Below are 13,425 nucleotides of genomic sequence, written 5' to 3' on the forward strand. Positions count from 1 at the left end.
TACAGCAAAGAAACAGTTAACCTAACATAGTATATGATTCAGCCTTAAAAAAAAAAAATAATCTTGAATACGTGATCATTATCAATTTCATAATCGATGGCCAGTGTAGATTCTACCACGTAAAAGTTGTCATACATTAAATTGTTGTTCACAACAGTGAAAGAGTATGAACTTTTTTTTTTTATTTGCTTGTGAAGTATTTGAGAAAGTATAATATAGCTTCATTGGAGAGACTGGCAGAACAAATGGGTAAAAGTAAATTAGGAAAAATGAAGTATTTGACTTTCAGAAAATGCAAAGTGATGGCAAGTGGAACCAAACAGAAAATACAACTTGGTGGCAAATGGAACCTAACAGAAATGCAAATAGAACCTAACAGAAAATACAGTGGTGGCATATGGAAACTAAGAGAAAATACAAAGTTGTGACAAATGGAACCGAATAGAAACTGCAAAGTGGTGGCAAATAGAACCTAACAGAAAATACAGTTGTAGAAATTGGAACACATCATAGAAAATTAAATATCATGGCAAATGGAACCATGCCTAAAACAAGACGTTCTTGTAGGAGTACTGTAATGGAAGGTATTAGCTCCAAAACTAATAGTATTGATTTCAGAAGTGGACAGAAAGGTGTAAGCTATCATTATTAGGTGTATTGCAAATGATGCGAGAGTAAGACGACAGAAGAGTACAAAGCACATTAATGGATGGAAGAGAACTTGGTGAAAAGTAGATAAATTTGACCGTATATATATATATATATATATATATATATATATATATATATATATATATATATATATATATATATATATCATACAAACCTCGAACAGCCAGGATCTTTTATTTTTTTTTTCAAGTTTGTATCGGTAAAATCATCGTAGATGATCTATCTAACAAGATTCCCGTATGCCTTGTGTGTTGGCAATCGTTCCCAGAGCACGGGTTGGTTCATTTAATGTAACTACCAAATCAGGCGAGGTCATACGGTTTCATGTGTTGTGGTGAGTTTTGCCATTTTCGAGGATTATGCCGGGGGGTTGTGGACACTGGAAGACTTACTGGAAAAGTTTGGTCCCAGGTGCTGAACCATGGCATTTTATCAACGTCATTATACTGTAGCTCTCCCTGCCCTGTAGTGTCTGTTGTAGAGCCTCCGAGGTGTATATATATATCGAAGTCTCCGATGATATAGGCTGCTTCAGGTATCAGTATCATGTAAGTAATCTGGCTTTCCTGCGCCTCCCTTGGCACAGACGGAGATGTGGGTGGTGGCTAGGTTGACAAGCTTTATTGAGGTCGTTCATTCCAATGAGAGGATGAATTTGATCAATGGAAATCGTTGAATATCTCATGTTCTGATAACAACGTCTTCTCCTACTTGGTGCTGGGCGTTGAGATTACTTTGGTATGTAATGTAATCCGGGAATTTTTATAGGCTGGTGGCTTGACAGACCATGATTATCAAAATGACATATATATATATATATATATATATATATATATATATATATATATATATATATATATATATATATATATATATATATATATATATTTCTTTTTTTCTTTCATACTATTCGCCATTTCCCGCATTAGCGAGGTAGCGTTAAGAACCGAGGACTGGGCCTTAGAGGGAATATCCTCACCTGGCCCCCTTATCTGTTCCTTCTTTTGGAAAATTAAAAAAAAAAAAAAGCCTTGTTCTTTGTTGATGTGATGCATCACTGTAATCGTTGAGGCAGTGCAGCTCTGCTTGAACATTCCCTCAGTTTGTGTTATTGCCTGTGTGTGTTGCAGCTATATAGAGCAGGGTTTTGCAGGCAGGGTTATGCGTGTTGCTGTCAGAACCTCTGTTGGTTAGAATAGTTGTCCTGTACCTAATTAGTAATTACCAGGGTTGGGAGGATTCCATCCCCTCCTAATCCCCCCCCCCCCCCCCCCGGTGATCTGCATTTATACGTGACTGTTAATATCAAGTGTGACGTTGCCATTGTTAGAGGTTTTGTCTACGCGTGTGTTCCTACGTATTTACCCTCCCGTATATGTGCTTCGGTATATAACTCTGTTTTATGTACGGATTTTGTAAACATGGGACTCATTTGTGTTTATGATCACCTGTATGTTTATGTGATTACTGTGTGTGTGTTACGGGGAAAGTTTTACACGTGTTGCCCCGTCTATTAACCTCGTATATATGTATCATGTCTTTATTCCTATATTTGTACACACACACACACACACACACACACACACACACACACACACACCAGCCTAAGCCAGGTACCCATTTGTTAACCATCGCCAAGAGAGGATGAACACTTGCGTTGAGCGTGGGCTGACTGCCGCGCCCACGATTCGAACCCAAGAGGGAAAGGTCTCGTGTTGACTCATAGTCAGTAATATTTCTCTTTATGTGGCAGTATTTATACATGTACCTTGTCATAGTTCACACCCAGGTATGTGGCAGTACTTATACATGTACCTTGTCATAGTTCACACCCAGGCGTTCATATATGCAGGTCTCATTGAAGAAAATGCTTTGAATAAATGACCTCGCATACATGATCATGACTGTATGTGCAGGGATTCATATCTTTGTGTATATGGGCCAGTGCGCTTTTGTTTTCTGTATGTTTGTTTGTTTGTGCCTTTGCGTGAATACATGTTAATGACTTTTGAATGTAAACATGCAAACCTGTACCTTGGATATGTGTGCGTGAGTGTCTTTGTTGTGGTTGTAGATGATGAGGAATGTATTAGTGTTATTGTTATGCTTGTAGATGATGAGAAATATATTTGTGTATGTGTTATGGTTGTAGATTAGGAAGAATATATTAGTGTCTTTGTTATGGTTGTAGATGATGAGGAATATGTTTGTCTTATGGTTGTAGATGATGAGGAATATATTTGTCTTATGGTTGTAGATGATGAGGAATATGTTTGTCTTATGGTTGTAGATGATGAGGAATATATTTGTCTTATGGTTGTAGATGAAGAGGAATATATTTGTCTTATGGTTGTAGATGAAGAGGAATATATTTGTCTTATGGTTGTAGATGAAGAGGATTATATTTGTCTTATGGTTGTAGATGAAGAGGAATGTATTACTGTCAGTTGTGGTTGTAGATGATGAGGAGTATATTAGTGTCTGTTATGATTGTAGATGATGAGGAATATATTAGTGTCTTTGTTATGGTTGTACATGAAGAGGAGTACATAAGTGGCTTTGGTATGGTGGTAGATGAAGCTGGATCGGTCATTACTATGTAATGGATTACGTGAATGTTTCTGTTTACAGACGTAACTTAGTCCATAACCCTCCCCGACATTGCTCATAACGTGGACTTTCTCACTTTATCCTACACCTACACTATTCGTCTTTCAGTCTCACCCCGTCTTCCAGTGAACTCCTTACATTTCTTTTTGTCTCTCTCATCTCGGCCTTCCACGTACTCTCTCTCTCTCTCTCTCTCTCTCTCTCTCTCTCTCTCTCTCTCTCTCTCTCTCTCTCTCTCTCTCTCTCTCTCTCTCTCTCTTCCCGCGCGTTCTTTTCATCCCTCTTGGTTTCTCTCACACCAACTTTTTTCCCGTCAGCCTTGCCTGGCGACCAGAGCCGGTACGTTCTGGCGGGGGGCGCCCTGCCCGCCCGCCTTCCTGCCTGCCTGCTTTATTTTCTCTGACAACAGGAGGCGTGCCAGGGTGGTCACCAGCCTCTGTCACCACTGTTTACGGCACAGGAATAGAAGCAACGTTTTGTTCCTCGCTGAGTACCAGCGCTCCAACTTCATCCGTTTTCTTAAAATCCATTTTCTTTTCATTTTCACTTGCATTCTAGAGTACCTTTGATGCTTTTCCTTATGCAGATTATGAACTGTCGTGCCTTTAAATGTATGATGGTACTGCCGGTCTGCGCCTGATTGAGGTTATACATCGAGTGAAAGGGTCACTTTTGGCGAGGCTATATCAAAGAACCTCTCGCTTCACAATAGCCTATCCTCTCTTCTAATGAGTGTAGCGCAGCTTTCGAACGACAGGAGCATACAGATGAAGAGTTCCTGAGGTTGTAGATATGATAATGTGCTGATAGGGTCCCTGGGGTTGTATATATAATAATGATGTGTTGTCAGTGGTTGAGAACTCCAACTGCCTCTGCACAGTCAAATCAAAACAAGAAATCGAAATTAGTTTGATTTTGTGGTACTGTGGTTCTTGCTGCAGCGGCAGCAGATTGAATTACAATAAGAATAGAAATAAAAAAAAAAGGAAGGCTAATGATACGGTTAATTTCAAGAAAGCAACGAATTTCACATAGATGAAATATTTGAAAAAAAATTAGGATGATGAAACCAGGGAAACAAGATGATAATGAAGACTAAAAGAACAACAAACAGTACCCATGATGAATGTGTGAGGCGGCAGGAGCTGGGCGGAGTCTCGCGCCAGCACTAGAGTTACGACGCACAAACCAGCGTACCAAGTACACAATCTGAAGTTAACATAAAACTAGAGAGTGTGGGATGTAAAATTAGACCGTTACACTCCTCTGCCGCGGCCAAGTTGAGGGTGTTTTCCGCCCTAGTAACTGAACACCGGGGGATCGGCCTCTGGCCAAAAGCTGTTTGGAAGGACGTGATAATATGACAAGCATATACACAGGCTTACAGCGTATTCATTTCTCTCTCTCCCTCTCTCTCTCTCTCTCTCTCTCTCTCTCTCTCTCTCTCTCTCTCTCTCTCTCTCTCTCTCTCTCTCTCTCTCTCTCTCTCTCTCTCTCTCTCTCTCGTCTTTATTACATTAAATGCAAAGATTTTTAGCATTGCTGAAACAGAGGAGAATGTCACTCGCTGCCAGAAACACCTGCATGTACCAGTGCAAGGCAAACGCTGGGATCCAACACGTACGACTGAAGGGACAGTCTTGCCCCTGCCACAGTATACTCTGGCTTCTGCCACAGGTACAGCCTGGCTTCTGTCATAAGTACAGCCTGGCTCCTGTCATAAGTACAGTATGGCTTCTACAGCAAGTACAGCCTGGTTTCTGTCATAAGTACAGCCTGGCTCCTGTCATAAGTACAGCCTGGCTTCTACAGCAAATACAGCCTGGCTCCTGTCATAAGTACAGCCTGGCTTCTACAGCAAATACAGCCTGGCTCCTGTCATAAATACAGCCTGGCTTCTGCAGCAACTACAGCCTGGCTTCTGCCACTTGTACAGCCTGGCTCCTGCCACAGTAACCTGGGACCTACTGTGACACACACACCAGGAGCACATTATGGTTCCTTCTTTGGTAGAACGAAATCATCTTCCTAACCACTTGCATACCAGTACTAACGAGACGGTAGAGATGAGATAACGTTCAAAAGATCATTGTTGGACTAAGTGTGACATTTCATGGTGAGTAAAGTTGAGACCTCGATATGTAGGTTAAGGCTTTATCAATATTATAGTGACGGTCACGGTCCAGGCACGCCGCATTCACAGTCCAGTTAGGTATTTGATAATGCATGTCTAGGGAAGTGTACACACTAGCGATCACATTCAAGTCAAGGCCCAGTCACGTCCAAGAGGGAATCTGTTGAAAGATATATTGACTGGGGCGGGATTGTAGTGTGGGCTTTACTTCCCGTGGCCGACCGTCAGTGTGACCTGTTTACAGCGAGCTGCTCACAGCCTCACACCCGTCTTGATGCTTCAGTCGTCACTGAGTCTGGTGCTGTGAAATATGGCTCCAAAGAAGAGGAAATTATGCAAGTGTGGTTACGGGAGAGGTATGTCTATTTAAAGTTATAGTAATGAGTATATGCTTCTGATATATTTATTACTAGATATGTAGCCTCTACAAATGATTCAAACGATTCTATCGCTCGTTTCCAGAAAAATATCAATTAGTGAAAACAAGATGGAGAAAGTAAGGTCTTATAAAATGAGATAATGATAATTCATGTATACTTCCAATACATTCATTACTAAAAATATTGCCTGTGCAAATTATTATTCAAACGATTATGTCGCTTGTTTTCAGGTGAAATGTTAATTGAAACCGTGACCGGAACGAGATCGTGCCTGTACTGGACAGCGTATGTGAATACCCTAGTATCGTGACCGGAATGACATCATCCCTTGACTAGACTGTTACCGTTACTATAGTGTGAATTAAACCTAAGGGTATTTGAAGGAGAACACTGGGTTGAAGGTCTTACACTCAACTCGTAGTCTGTATCGAACGTGCATTTGATTTGTGCGCGATGTATGAGCGTTAGCCTAGTCAGATACTGTTCGTGGAACATGGAACAGTATTGTCCCCCTTGAACGCGACAGTACATATGGAACATGGAACAGTATTATCTCCTAGAACGCGACAGTACATGGGAAGAAGGACAGATAACAAGAGACCTGATTGCTTAGGAACGACCCATAAGTCATCCGAAGGCCAGCCTATCATGTCCATGGGTTGTACCTTCCTGCCCAACGGATTAAGAGCTTTCACAAAATATGACAGTCAACAAAAGGTAGGTGGGAACAACGTGGATGACATTGAAAAGAATTACTGTTATGTTTGGCCTCTCGTCCTCTGATGACGATAAAAACAAGCAGAGAGGCATAGAAATATGACTGTTTCATTACAGTCCAATTAAACTCAGACTGGAACGCTGGTATATATCTGTTATATACTAGTCCTGCTTTTACTCAGTCGTATCAATTAAAAACCATGGAATTACGTTTCAATGGTTAGTAAAAGCCATTATATCCTTGTTTTGTTATGACTGTTCCTCCGCTCAATAGATGGCGTGGACAAACATGCAGGAACACCTGAGGTATTATTGTCTGCTCAAAGACTTTTGCTTTGAAAGCCAGAGTATTCTAAGAAAATGTTAACGCAAGAATGGCATGCTGCTCGTAAAAGATATTCAAATACTTCTTTGTTTTATATGATTACCGAGGCTTTATCATTCATTTCATAAAGCATATACTTCAGTCAACGTAAATTCATGTTAAAAATGAATGTTCTTTACATTGCTACAGTATATGATTAAGAGTAAACACCTCAATGATGACCTAGACATTTATGTATACGGAAGCCACAGTATCGTTGGCTTCACTGCGTGGAGTGCCACCGTACTTTCCATTCCTAGTATAGGTAATTGTAGGTCCAGGAAGCATAAGGCGTGATAGGGCATTACAGTCAAGACTGCCATTATATTCGTTGTGTTGTGGATTGTTACCGGGAAGCGTTTAGTTGCCCTCTTGTCTTTCTTAATTCTCTTTCAGTAGTTTGTTTCTTATGGCTAAGAGAATGAGGATCGGTTAGACCAATATCGCAAGGTAGGGAAGTTTGTACACGTAACTATGAAGTCCTCTTTTCTAGCAGAAGCATTATCATGTTTTGGGTTGTTTGACCCAACCTGGTCAGTATATGTGTGTGTGTTTGTGTGTGTGTGTGGGGGGGGGGGGGAGGTCATGATGACCTCTTTTAACTTTTAAAACAAGATGGCACCCAAGGGTCATACCGTCGTGTTCAAGGGTTGTACCGTCTTGTTCAAGGGTCGTACCGTCGTACTCAAGAGTCGCACAGTCGTGTTCAAGGGGTTGAGTCCCGATATACACGGGCAGGGGTCATATAACGCAAGATACGACTCCAGTTTAGTACACATCCAGCGCGTCGTTCTTCCTGGATGTTATGAAACGAGAGTAAGAAGGTAAGTGTGGCCCTGGATACAAGTCGGGCTCCTCTTTAAAGCAGTCTCCTCGTTCAGGTTCGTCTGATGTCTAAATTATTTAGGGTACCCTAGTTCACCGTTATTCTCTCCCAGTTTAGTACATTAGATAAACCATCCTATTCCACCTGTGTGCCGCCACAACGCCCACTCCTTTTTCTTGGGTGCTCTAATTTGTCTCGGCCACTCGGATGCTCAAATTTTGCCTCCGCCACTTAGGTGCGCTGACTTCGCCACAACCTGCCATACTTCTACTGGCATGCAACCGTAACTTTGCCAACTATGCTGCCTGCCGGTCCTACATTTAGGTAGATAATCCATGAGTGTGATATCCATAGCAGGAGGAAGAATGAACAGAACAACGTTGAGACTCACGAAGGCAGACTAGTCTGATTAGTCATCCAGTCTCATTCATCCTTTTAGAATAATCAGTTGATATTCAGATGACCATAAGCAAGAATGATCACGTTGTTCTACATCCTTCCCACACAGAGTCATTATGTTGATTTGTTCTATGTTATGTTTTATGGATTACGTTCGTCTTCTAAAATTTGTTTCCATTTGAAGTAAAGTTCTTGAAATGATTGTAACCGCATTTTTTCACTGCTCTCATCTACTTTATCGAGTTTACGATGTCTTTCATTCTAAAAGTGTTTCGTAGTTTCTTTCTCATTCATTTTTTTTATCGTAGAAGGTTTGAGGGAACACCATCAATCGGATAGTATGACGTAAGGAAGAAATCGTGGGTCTTACCTGCCTACAGCTACCAGTCGCAAAAGAGTAGCACAGAGCAAGTCTGTATCTGTGAAGATTGGGCAGCTTTAGCCCAATATCTGGATGTGTTATGGTTGTAGTACATGTCAAAGCCAAACAACAGAAGACCAGATGATCTAATGAGGTTATCCGGTGAAGGACGATACATTCTTCATCTGTCGAGATGGAGACAGGATGGAGAAGCAGATGTATTGGGCATTATGCAGGAAGGTTTTGATTTGGTCCAACAGTAACATTATCACATTAGGAGGTTTATAGAACATCAGCTTCGTTTTCTGCATGTTCACAAGATTATGAGCCTCATGGAGTAGCTTTTGATGGTCTGGAAGTTGGTTTCTTGATATGTTTTTGCGTTTGTAAACACACAAAAAAAAGAGGGAAGACACTAAATGAGGCGAGAGGACGGAGCAGAACCGCAGATAAGACAAGAATGTTAGAAAATGGTAACATCAGATGAAAAAATGTACAAACAATGCTGAATGATTAGTAGTAAATAGTAAAGAATCTTATCAGAGAAAACGTACGTGACACTTTTGAAGTTGTGAAAAAACTACTAAAGCGACAAGACCTCACCTTTTTCTGCCCAGAGGGGTACACGATAGTAAGGAGGGAAATAGCTGAAGGAGGAGGTCTGGCTCTCCTAATAAGAGAAAACCTTAAGTTTCAGAAAACAGTAGCAGACGACCCACTCAGACAAGACATATCTGGAAAGGTAACTGTGGGAAGGAAGTGCATAGGAGAGTTGTTACTATATTGTCTTAGAGAATTATAATAGTCCAGAGTAAATTTTCAGTGATAACAACGAAGGAACAATGAAGTTGGTACGAGAATCAGTAAAACGTATACTTCTAGAGAAGATAAAGTTGTAATGATGGGAAGTTCAGTTACAGAGAGACTGGAGTAAATTGGATTTTCGTGGTGATAGACAATCAAGGAGACACAAGTTCGTAGAGTTTATATTGGAAAATTTCCTATACCAACATGTTAATGAACTTACTAGGATGATATACCATCATTATCAGATCTTATCGTTACACATACTAGCATAAATACCGAGTATACCGTATATGAGACGCCACAGAGAAAAAGTGATAATGTAATGCTGAAGTTTGATTATGTAGTAAACGAGGAAGGTAAAAGAGCAGAAATGAGATAAGAGTTACATAGGAGATATAACTGTAGAGACTTCTTCGTCGGGGAGATGATCTTGAGTGTAAGGGAACAATGGATGCATGTCAGAGAAGCCTTCTCAAAATGGAATTCCGCAGGGCTCCGTTCTGGGACCATTACTTTTCTTGATATATGTTAGTGATTTGCCAAAAGGTATAGACTCCTATCTGAACGTGTATAGATGAAGCAGAGGTCATGATGGAACTCAAAAGCGTAGAGGAATGCATCAACTTACAAGGGAACCTTGACAGGTTACAAAGTTGGTCTGACACAAAGATGATGAAGTTCAACCTGAGGAAATCGATAGGTCGATGTTAAAGACGGCCTCGATTTGAACATCGTCTAGCGAGAAATAAGAAGAGGGAATCTGTGTATGAAAGAAACTTGGGAATGGACATTGAGCCTAAACTGTCGCTAGAGTCTGCTGATGAATAATGGGGTTGCATTCAAGTTCTTGCTTAAGGAAATAATTAGTGAGATGTTGACGTCTTACATAAGTCCAAAACTACAATGTGCTTTTCAAGTTTGGTCACTGCAAACAAAAAGAAAAAAAAAGTTACAAAGTGCTAATAGAGAAGGTCCTGGGAGAGGAACAAGGATGGTACCAGTATTTAGAAAGTTGAGTTGTAGAAAAAGACTAGAGGCCTTAGATTTGCCCATCATGGAGAAGAGAAGATCAAAGGGTGACGACTTCAACCTATCAGTCTTAAATCAGCTATATGCCGTGGATGGTTCACAATTCTTTTAAAAGATTTTGGAATAGAACAACCAGAGAACATAGCATGAAATTAAAGAAGGAATTTGACAGAAAGGAGATAAAGAAATGCTTTTATAAGTGTAGCAGATGAAAGAAATAAAATGAATGAAGATACAGTCAATGCGGACATACAGAATTTAAGAAAATTCTTGGCAGTAAAGAATGTTCAAGAAGATGGGGCCTGAGGCATGTAAAACTCCCTCCCTGCGCCTCCCTGCGCAGTACGAATAGGTAACTACACACATATACATACAAGTGTAGAATTCCTTCCCCGCACTGTAGAAGAAAGTAATCATATGTACATATTTCTCTCTCTCTCTCTCTCTCTCTCTCTCTCTCTCTCTCTCTCTCTCTCTCTCTCTCTCTCTCTCTCTCTCTCTCTCTCTCTCTCTCTCTCAGGTGTTGGAGGTGGAGGATGGCGTAACAGGTGAGCCGATGCCGTTAATTATTCACTGACGGGTCTAACCCCACTCATATTCCTTCACAGTGGCATTGTCCGCCCAGTCCTCCTCTTGCTGCTGCTGCTGGGCTCGTTAGGGTGAACTTCCTTGAGAGTCGTCTTGCTAAGCGGCTTTGGTCATCTCCCTCCCGTGTCTTCATTAGGCTCTTCTTACTACTTCTTCCTTCCTCCTACTGGTGTGAGTCGTCTCACAAGGTCGTCCTGCTCAGGCTTCAAGTCCCTTGTTGTGATGAAGGGTCGTTCTGGTGGTGTGATCTCTCCTGCGATCTGGTCGCGCTGGTAGTGCGGGGTAGTTCAGTCTGAATGGTCGTTCCCATGGTGCTACCATTCTGACGGTAGTGTTCTGGTCGTCGGATTTTCCTGACGGAGCGAGGGGTCGTCTTGACTATAACATCTCTCTGTAATAGCCATCCTTCTCCTAGTGATGAACTCCTGCTGCTAGATGGGTAGTAGCCACTCGATAGATTCGACCAGGTCTGAGGAATCGTCCTAGTAAGAGAGCCGCCGGCCAGCGAACTCCGTTTATCCCTCTTTTAAGGGGTTCGTGGTGGATTGTAATACTGAAAGAGGACCCTTTTTTTTTTTTTAAGGTAGATTTGCTTTTAAAAGTCATTCTGGTGAGTATTCCTGCTCTTAGGATTCTCATTATCTCGAAGTGACCAGATATTGTTAAGTGTGCTGGTGTGTTGTTCAGCTGAAGGGCTGGTCTTGGAGAGGTTCCTCCTCTGCTGAAGGGTTCGTCATGGTGAGCTCGTCCTCTTTAAATGTTCGAGCGGTAGATTTGTTCTGCTCGATGTTGTGGTGGACTCGTCCTTTTCGACGTCTCGTTGTGCTGGATTCGTCAATTTCGAGGTCTCGTTGTGGTGGACTCGTCCTTTTCGAGGTCTCGCTGTGGTGGACTCGTCCTGCTCGAGGTCTCGTTGTAGTAGATTCGTCCTTTTCCCTTTTCGAGGTCTCGTTGTGGTGGACTCGTCCTGCTCGAGCTCTCGTTGTGGTGGATTCGTCCATTTCGAGGTCTTGTGGTGAATTCGTCCTGCTGGAGGGTTTGCCTTGTGTTTTGCAAGGTAGTCCTGCCGTGACGATGGCGATGATCGTTGTGGGGTTGCCCTGGCTCTCATGTTCTGGCTACACCTTTGGCTGGGTCCACATGAGACTGTGCCTGTGAGTTGGCTGCGGCACTGTGAGCTGGCTGGAGCTGGAGCCAACCCTGTGAGCGGGAGCTATGCTCGTGGGCTCACCACATCACATCTGTGGACTGTAGCCTAAAAAAAAAAAGAAAAAAGAAAATGGCTGATACACTTGGCTATTCTTGTAGTCTGGCCGCGCCGCTAACCAGACCCCCAACCCCCTCACTTGGCGATACCAGTGGTTAGGGCACACCTGTGGACAGGGTACATCTCAAACGTCACCCCTTCGTGTGGCTGGATGTGCGGCTGAAACATGCCATAAAACACAAGGGACTGTCTGTTCTTCATGCCCGAAGACGACGGTCACCCGCTGGGTGGTGGCCTGAGTCAGTTAAGGCTTTTCGGGCCATTGGTAGTAGTACAAAGGCACTTTCCCCACTGGTAGAAGTGAGCCTAGAGTCTAATGTAACGCGTCCCTAGTAACATGTCATGTCACATCATCGGAGAAGAAAATGATGTAATGATTTCAAAAAGGTCATTTTAATGAAAAATAATTTTCTAGCAAATACTTACAATTTTAGGATTTTATGGAAAAGGAAAGCCAGACAGTTGAAGCCTGGCTGAAGCATGAAACCTTGAGCATTCAGTAAATAAGAATAGTTTGTTATTTATCGTTGCTGAAAGACAGTACAACCCAGGAAATGTTACGGAGTTAGTACCACCTGCAGAAAAGTACTACCTCGAGACAGTACAGGGTCAGTACCACATGGAGGGAAGTATGACCTGTGAAGGAGGGTCAGAAGCACCTGAGCAAGGCCAGCACACAGCTTTAAGGACAGTATGGGGTCAACATTATCTGGAGGGAATAGAGAATATTTTGGAGTTGATACACATTTTGCGTATCGTTATTGTGGCTTAAGTTGAAGATGCCTTAACAACATTTTTTTTTTCACTTTATGAAAGAATGAAAAGTAGGTATCAAAGTTTTGAATTATAATCTGAGAACTTCGATTTTTATTACTTTTCATTTCTTCATAAAGTGAAAAAAATGTACTTGATACATTTCCAGTAAGACGTCACCTCCCTCGATATCTTCAAGAAGTAAATCTGTTACTGCTGCAGGTGTAAAATAAAAGGTAAGACGACACACTGTGTTCAGAACCTGGAGTCTCTTGCTGGGATTAAGTATTAAATGGTTCGTCTTCCACTGACACTCCTGCTCGTGTTAGGGAGAGTGTGTTCTGGTTGACACTCCTGGTCGTGTTAGGAAGTTTGTTTTGGCTAATATTCCTGGTCGTGTTGGGGAGAGAGTGTTCAGGCTGACACTCCTGGTCGTGTTGGGGAGAGAGTTTTCTGGCTGATACTCCTGGTCGTGTGTGGGAGAGAGTGTTCTGGTTGACACTCCTGGTCGTGTTGGG

The 13,425-nt window shown here is 42.0% G+C and overlaps 2 protein-coding genes across 2 annotated transcripts in view; one reads left to right on the forward strand and one right to left on the reverse strand.

The window, feature by feature from the left end:
- Nucleotides 1-13,425, reverse strand: part of LOC139752083 (transmembrane protein 114) — a 73,140-nt gene that overhangs the window by 9,079 nt on the left and 50,636 nt on the right. The gene's annotated exons all lie outside the window — the stretch shown is intronic.
- LOC139752082 (uncharacterized) overlaps nt 1-13,425 on the forward strand; it is a 106,498-nt gene that overhangs the window by 4,770 nt on the left and 88,303 nt on the right. The gene's annotated exons all lie outside the window — the stretch shown is intronic.

The sequence above is a fragment of the Panulirus ornatus genome, chromosome 12 (genome assembly GCF_036320965.1).
Source record: "Panulirus ornatus isolate Po-2019 chromosome 12, ASM3632096v1, whole genome shotgun sequence".
Classification (NCBI taxonomy): domain Eukaryota; kingdom Metazoa; phylum Arthropoda; class Malacostraca; order Decapoda; family Palinuridae; genus Panulirus; species Panulirus ornatus.